Consider the following 8,517-nt stretch of genomic DNA (forward strand, 5'->3'; position numbering starts at 1 on the left):
AGAATGGCACATGCACAAACACACATTTAAATCATGATTTTAATTTTTTAAGAGATTTCTTTATAAATACCTTGAATAAAACAGTCTACCAAAAAACAAAACATAAGCGGCCTTGGAAAATAAGTCCTACTGAACTAATTTAGTCTTCTACAATAGCTTGATGGATTTGGTAGCACTCACACAAATGACAAATATAAAATATCACTTGACTTTGCCTAGGATTTGGTGTTTATTTTCATGGCAATTAAAAAAGACTAAATATATTAACACCTCTTTAATATGTTTTTATAAAATACACAGTAAATGCTAAAAGTTCATGTCACCAATATTAAGGAGCCCTCTGTTTAGCCATTGCTCTCGTTCAAATATACACCCGTATGTAGTTGACCTTTGAACAACACAAGTTTGAACAACTTGGGTTCACTTATACCTAGATTTTTTTTCAGTAATAAATACTACTGTACTGCAAGATCCTTGTTGGTTGAATTTGCAGATGCAGAGGAACAATGGATATGGAGGAACCACCAATACAAAAGACCAACCATAAGTTAAATGTGGATCCAACTGCAGCAGGCTGTGCCCTTAACCTCCTGGGTTGTTCAAGGATCAACTGTACATGCACTCACCCATACTCAAAACTTCACTCTTCTCTATGACAACCACCTCTGTTTCCATATCTGCAGTCAAAATACTGTTATAGAGGAAAAAATCCTGGATACTCTGAAATAGCCAGGACATCTTTACAAAGCTGCAAACTTTGTACATATATGTATATAGACGATCCTACACATTCCTCCTCCAATAAGTTGTTTGGGTAACAAAGACCTAATTCAAGAATTTTTAAAAGAATTTTACCAGTTTATAGTTCAGGGCAATGTAACCATAGACATGCCATGATTGAAGTTATGATTCAGAGCAATTAGTGTTAAATGGACACAGCTTAAGTGCCTTTTGATATTTATTAAACACATACGAAAACTTTAAAGTTTCATTTGCCATTTTCTAACATTGTTGTTAACAATCACAATTCTTGCATTGTCTGAAATATTCTACCCATTTCCTTTCTTTTTATTTTGGAATTTTCTTACCTTTTTCCTTTCTTTTTGTTCCAAGAAACCTATGGAGTGCTTCAAGTTAATTTCTTATCAAATTTTACTACAAAAGACATATATTAGAAGATGAAGAACTAACTCATTAAGATCACAATAAAGAAAAAATCATAAGTAATTTGGCAAAACACAGAATAGTTATAATTTTTTAAATGTGGCGAAAGTTAGCTGTAATATCTAAGCACCAAATTTAAGCTGTGAACTCTCTTGCAGCCAAAGAAAAAAGATGAAAATGTTGGTGTCTACTGCCCTATTCAGAGTCCTCCTGTGGCGAGAAGCAGAATACAAGCAGCACCTGCAATCCTAGCAGAGGCCCCAAATTAGCTAGTCTCTTAAGCAGAACCAGCTTGTGAGGTAATCTCATTCTGGCTCCATTCCCCTTTCCTAAAATAGCCACTTAATCTTGACTTCCATAACCTGTGCAGCAGATAAAGGTGAAAACACGCACCATAAAATTTAAGTACCACTTACTCGCTGGCAATGGGATATCTGGTCCTAGAGGTTTCAGACATCAGGGATCTAATTCTGCAGGTTTCTAGTGAATATCCACCCCAGACTCTACTCCTTCCCTTGATCACCACTCCAAACATAGCCACTCCGCAGCCATATTCTATTGGGAGGGTGAGGGACAGGAGTTCCAAATTAATGGCTTTGTTTGTTGCAATATACCAGTCCTTTTCCAACCAAGATGCATTCATCTGGAATACAACTAGCAAAATCTAGCATGTCTAGCATTATCAGGAAAATCAAATATTTAGTGTGAACTTTTACCATGTAACTGAAGCCAACCCTTTTAACAATGGATGAAAACTGTCTTTTGAAGAAAATTATTAAACCTTCTGTAATGATGACTTCAGGTTTATCATTTTGATTATTAATTGTTGAACTGGGTATAATGAAATGTCCTAGGAACTCAAGAGGGATGTGGGGCTGCACAGATGGTCCCTAGTCACTTCTTTTTTGCATGAAGAGGCCAGTGTCCTTCTACAGAAATCAGCTGTTATTTCTCATGACTGTCAATGTTACCAGTTTTCATCTGCTGCCTGACTGTCTATACAGTTGTCTGGGTAAGGTTTTGAAAGTGTGCCAACCTCTCCTCTGGAGTAAGCTCTGGACTGTCATTTATCATTTAGAGGGCTTTTCACTTACTCCCTGGTTCACAATTTGGTTTCAGATCATAGACTGAAATCTGCCTTCTGGACCCATTGAGGTTCACTATATTGTGTATGTTATTGTTGTTTTCCCAGAGAGCCTCATACATTTAAAATACATTGGCTTGTGTAACCATAAATAAATAAGAACTTGCCAGGAGTTTAATATACAGACTAATAGCTTTAGAGGAATGCAAGTTTGAAGTTTCATTTTCATAGGCACCTTAGGTTTCCACCAAAAAATGACACATAAATAAGAAAAATGTATCTATTTCCTTCACAGTTACCTCTGGCTATTTAAACTAGGCCAATTCAAATAAATACATGTAATACAAACCCTTAAAACAAAACTTAAATATGCACCAAGGTTTGTGGATTTTCTCATGAGCCTCCTCTTACTTATTCCTTATTGATTCCTTCATTTCATCTTTACTGAACCCCATCTTCCAGAACTGTTATTCTTAACTTTATTTCTGCTTCTGGTGTTTGAGCATCAGCTTTTTCCGGTGAACCTGGCTTAGATGTATTTCTGGCTTTTGACTCCATGAATTATCTCTGGTAGAAAGCCCTTGCTACAGCTCCAATAAAAAGAAAGAGGGAAAGAAAGAAAGAAAGAAAAGAAGCAACAAATGCATTCCTAGTTATAAGAACTCAGACATTCATGTTTTATAATTTATACAGAGTGAGTATTTAGATTTCCAATTTCAAGGTCGTAGTGCATTAGAGCAAGTTCAATTCCAGTTGATGTTTTGCATCAATAGGAGGCAGGTTATATCTCCTGGCAAAGTGAAAGTCACATGGAATGGGGAAATGGGAAAACTATTTCATGATTTTTTTTTCCACATGCATTTAACCACTTCAGAGAATTAAGTGTGCAGAAATTTAATCAGAAGTATGTGAACAGAAAGCTAGTGATGGCTTAGTAAGAATGTTTAACTCTTTTGAACACTGTGAAAATTGCCAGCCACAGTTTTCAATAACCTGCTGACTACTCTATAAAGTAGTGCAATGGGATTTTGAGGGAACTTTTCCTATTGTCTTGGAAATTCTACTGAAGCTCCAATAATGAAAATAGTATGCAATTAGTACATTTACTTTCTGAAAAAAAAATGCTAAATACATCTATGCCAGACCTAACTAAAAGAGGACAGAAACAATCTAATGGTTTTATTAAATCACAATGACTCACTTCCTGCCTCTATAGAGCAGAAAATAAATTGGAAAGGGGAGTTTAAATGGATCATCAAATAGAGAGTGCCATTCATTTCCTTTTCCCGCCTGTAAAGAAGAGAAACTGCTCCCCACCCGCAAGTGAGGAAAAATTGAAGTGCCTGCAATTCAGACAGGCATTTAACTTCCCAGCTAAATATTTGCTAAGGTAAGGAAGTCTTGAGAAACCAGAAGTGAAAGAGGTGATAATGTGATTGGAGAGTTTGTAAAGCATACCATGGAGACCAGGAATAAAGATGAACAAGAAGACTGACGTCTGCTCCCTGCTTGGAAAATTTTAAAGGCAAGGACCTGGCTTGTCAAAGGAGATAGTTCAGCTGAGATCAATTTGTCCTTTCAGGAGTTGGTGTGCTTAGAAAGCCTAAGCCTCCTTAGGCTAAATGGTCAACCTGTAAACTTTGCTAGTCTCAAAGCAAGTCAGTGGAATTCTGTCGGAGGCGGCTGCCTTTTGGATTGAGGAGCTCCAATAGAAGTAGCTCAGTGGGGTGTTCCCCTGGGGTCAGGAAGTAAAGCAGGTCAGGCAGAACTCATTGCTGTGTCAGGGGATGGTGGCAGGCTCTGTTATACGACCCTAATCTGGCAAAATCATCAAGTGTTCTGGACAAGGGGCTGATGGCCATTTGCCAAAGGAGTTTTATTTAAAATTCCAAACATTAGTATGAATTTCAGATGGTGGATCATGACCAGTTTTAAAATATAAGTCTTACAAAATCCATGATGGACTGTGCTGCACAAACAGACTTATGCTTTAAAAGGCACCAAAAATCATGTGTTAGAGCATGCTGGCACAATACTATCAATATTCTACACCTGATATGCCTCTGAAGGCTATGCAGTGAAAAGAAAGAGAAAATGTGTGAATAAAGCCCTACGTCATTTTTAACTTAACAAAATAGGATGTTGATTTAATGTTAACAAGTAGAAATATTTCAGGTAATAATTTGGCCTTTGAAAACAAATATTGAGGAGGGCTCCTAGAAAAATAGTATGGTAAGACTCCCAGATTGGTAGACCATCACATCTAAAACAAGGACCCAGCAGAAGTGGCTATCCTCACTCATCCACTGACAGTGAAAGGCTGGGGATGTATGTCAGGGTCAAGAAAAATACTAAATATGAATCTTTCTCTCCTTCCTAAAATTAGCCCTCCTGATATAATATAGTGAACCCACTAAATGAATGAAAAGACAATCCAAATCTGATACTTCTAAACAAACATTAAAGGCAATACTTCTGAAGCTAAAGTGGTACTCAGTTCCAAATTTGAAAACAAGAAGATAGGGATCAAAATGTGCATTGTTTAGGAAAGAGAGAAAGATTTTGAATTTAATCATGTGGTGAAATCTTTCATTATGAACTATATGACTCCCAATACTTTCAAAATCTGCTGTTCCTCTTCTAGACACAATTCTGCCAAGTTTAGGTCCTCCTCAAATGTCACAACTTTTATTTCTAAAATGATCTTTCTTTGATATGGCAAGTCACATCTTTCTGTTTTCTAAGTCTTTCAACTACTGGAAATGACCTTTTGAAAACAATACCTGGAAAATTCAATAGAAAAAGTCTCTAATCTTATAATTCACCTTAGATTCAACAATTTGGAAAAATTAAGAGGGAATAACATAGGTTACATACTTGAAGTTTCTGTTTTTGTTTAGCTCAGGGTTTAACTGAAACCAGGATCTTTCCAAACCTCAAAGGTAGGGACTTTTCTGCTCTTCTCCCTGGTAACAAAAGAGAGTTTTTAAAAAGAAATCTTTTATTATAATCATATTCTCATTTTCTTTTCTCACATTTCTCACATGTGTACTAAACCTATAGAGGATTGCTAGGCAATTAAAACGTGCTGATATTTGAGTCCTACAAGTCAGTTTAAAAATATTTCGGCGTTAGAGGCAAATAATGTGCCAAACACATTTTAAATCAATATGGATTTCGTTTGTTGGTTTGAGTTTATTTCTTTATTTTTTAAATTCAGGATTCAGCATGTTTAATAGTTAAATTATTGTTCATGTTTTGGGATCAGTTTTAGTCTTGTATTGGGGGAATTTATCAATATTTAAATTTATTACTATATAGTTCACAATATCCTCTTTTAATATTTTTAATTTCTGAAAGATTTGTTATAATGTCAGGCTTACATTCTGCAGCTCATTTTAGTCCACACACACCTAGTTGCGTTTCTACAGCTGGGCCACACTTAGTACCACACACACTAACTAGCAAAAAGGCTAGGAAGGCGAGAGATATCTGAATGAAACCCGGACTTATTAACACAGCATTTGCTTCCCCTCTTACATTGATTTAATATTAAGGCTCATGTGGTTTCTCTCCCCTCCTAAGACCTTGCAGGACACACTGGGCAGGGGATAGCCCCAACAGCAAACTCTCTCTGAATCCTTCGTAACTAAGGAATGATTGCTTTTCTACCATCATGTCCAAATGACAAATGAGAAACTCAAAAAAAAAAAAGTTTGCATCTGTTAGGTACCACCTACATCTGCCTACAGATCTTCATGACGCAGATTGAGAACAACGTGCGTATGCCACTAGGCAGAGGGGGTTGAAGTTCATAGCATGAATCCCACTGGCAAGGATGTATTTTAGTGGGTTGAATCACACCCATCTGATAAACAACATTTGGGTTCACCACAGGGAGGGCTTGGAAAGAGAGAGACTGCTCATGAGGAGACGCTGACTCTCAGGAAGAAAGCAGCGAGGAAATGTAGCAAAACAAAATCCCATTTAACTCTTGATGATGACTTCTCCAGCGTCAGAGCTTGCTGGTCATTGCTGTCTTGGAGGAAGTTACACAGATACTGATATGCTCAAATCAAAAAAAAAGTTTCATTCTTCAAATAACTTCTTTTATATGAAGTTATTTTTCAAATAACTATACCTGTGAGAGTCTGCAAAAAAAAAAAAAAGCTATAAAAAACAAGAGAATTCCAAAGACATCTAGGTTAAAATCATCCCCCAGATTCAGTAGGACTAAAACTAATTCTACTTCTGAATCTGTCTAAAATTTTGCATTTGGCTAGGTGAGTTAGCTAACACTGATTTTTGAAGTTTATTTTAACTCCCACAGTATACATAGCATGTATGCAATATATAAGCAATCAACATTTTTTTCAATTGACCTCTTACACAGCAATCTTGCTAAATTAACTTAGAAAGTCTAATGATTTAGTCATAGATGCCTCAGAATTTTTTTTTAAGTATGCAATCATATCACCTGAAATACAATTACAATTGTATTTCTTTCTTCCCAATTCTCATAGCTCCGTTTTCTTGATTTACTGCATTGGCTAGATCCTGCAAGAAAACATTGAAAAAAAGAATATTCAGCCACATTTTTCCATTCCTCAAATCAAAAAGAAATCTTTCAGTATTCCCCACTCAGGATTATATTTCTGAATATTTTCTAGATATCCTTTACCAAATCAAGAATTCCCTTCTACTCATTATTTGTCAAGACTTTTGATCATGAATGAGAATCGAGTTCTATCATAAGCGTTATCCCCATCTATTGAGATAGCCACATGATTGCCCTCCTTTGTTGATAGTGAAATGCACCGACTGATTTTTTTTTAATGCAAAACCAGTTTTACATTCCTAGAATAGGCTTATCTTAATCATGATGTATCCTTTTTGGATATTGCTATATTGGGTTAACTAATACTTTGTTTAGGGTTTTCATATGTATGTTCATGAGTGAGATTGACCTTTATATTTTCTTGCTCATAACGTCCTTAACAAGGTTTTAGTGTCAAGGTTATACTTGCCACATAAAACAAGCTGAAGAGTGTTCCTTCTTTATTCTCTGGCAGAATTGATCTAAACTGATGTATTTCTTTTTTAAATGTTTGATAAATTTCATCAAAAATGACAAGTGGCTTGGGTGTAATTTTTGTGGCATATTGGATTTTGTTTGTTGGTTTATTTTTCACCCTTTAAATTCAGGATTTAGCATGTTTAATAGTCAAATTATTGTTCATATTTTGGCATCAGTTTTGGTCAGCTTTGTATTTTGGGGAATTTATCAATTTTTAAATTTACTACTATATAGTTCATAATATCCTCTTTTAATATTTATAATTCCTGAAAAATCTATTATAATGTCATTTTTTCCATTTTTTATATTACCTTCTTACTTTTTTCGTCATCATTCTTGCCAAATATTTATCTATCTTACTCTTTTTAAAAAACAAACTTTTGGCTTTGTCGATCCCTGTATTAGAATTGCTTTTTATTACATTATTTTATTCTTTTTATTTTATTTATTGCCTTCTACTTTCATTGGATTTAGCTTACTCCATTTAACTAAGTTTTTGAGATTGATGCTTGCTTTGTTGATTTTCAGCCATTCTTTTCTGAAATATATACATATATGCATATGTACATAAATATCTCTCACAAGTTTTGATGTGTAGTACTTTGCCATCATTTATTTATACATTTCTATTTTTCATTGTGATTTTTTTCTTTGACCCATGGGTTACTTGGAGGTATGCTCCTTTAATTCCAAACATGTGAGGATCATGGTTATCATTCTGACTGATTTCTAGCTCAACTGCATTGTAGTCTGATAACATACTCTGTTTTCATTCCCTTGAGATATTGAGACTTGATTTGTGGTCTAAAATAATGTGCCTCTTGTCGAAGAGTAGAATCAAGATGGCAGAGTAGGAAGATCATGAGCTCACCCTCTCCCATGGACACACCAAAACTACACCCAGAACAGCTCTCTGAGAACGACCTGGAGACTGGCCGTACAGCTCTTCTACAATTAAGTATATTAAGGAAAAAACACTGAGATGGGTAGAAGGGTCAGAGATGCAATCCAGTTAGTACTCACACTCCTAGATGTGACCCACAAGTGGAAGGGGATATCACAAACTCGGAGTATTCCCTAAGGAGTGAGGGGTTCAAGCCCCATTCTGGGCACCCTGGCCCTTGGGTCTGGCATCAGGAAGACAAGACCCCTTAACTGGCTTTGAAAACCAGCAGAACTTACAACGGAGAGA

Source organism: Vicugna pacos, chromosome 5 (genome assembly GCF_048564905.1).
Source record: "Vicugna pacos chromosome 5, VicPac4, whole genome shotgun sequence".
Lineage (NCBI taxonomy): Eukaryota > Metazoa > Chordata > Mammalia > Artiodactyla > Camelidae > Vicugna > Vicugna pacos.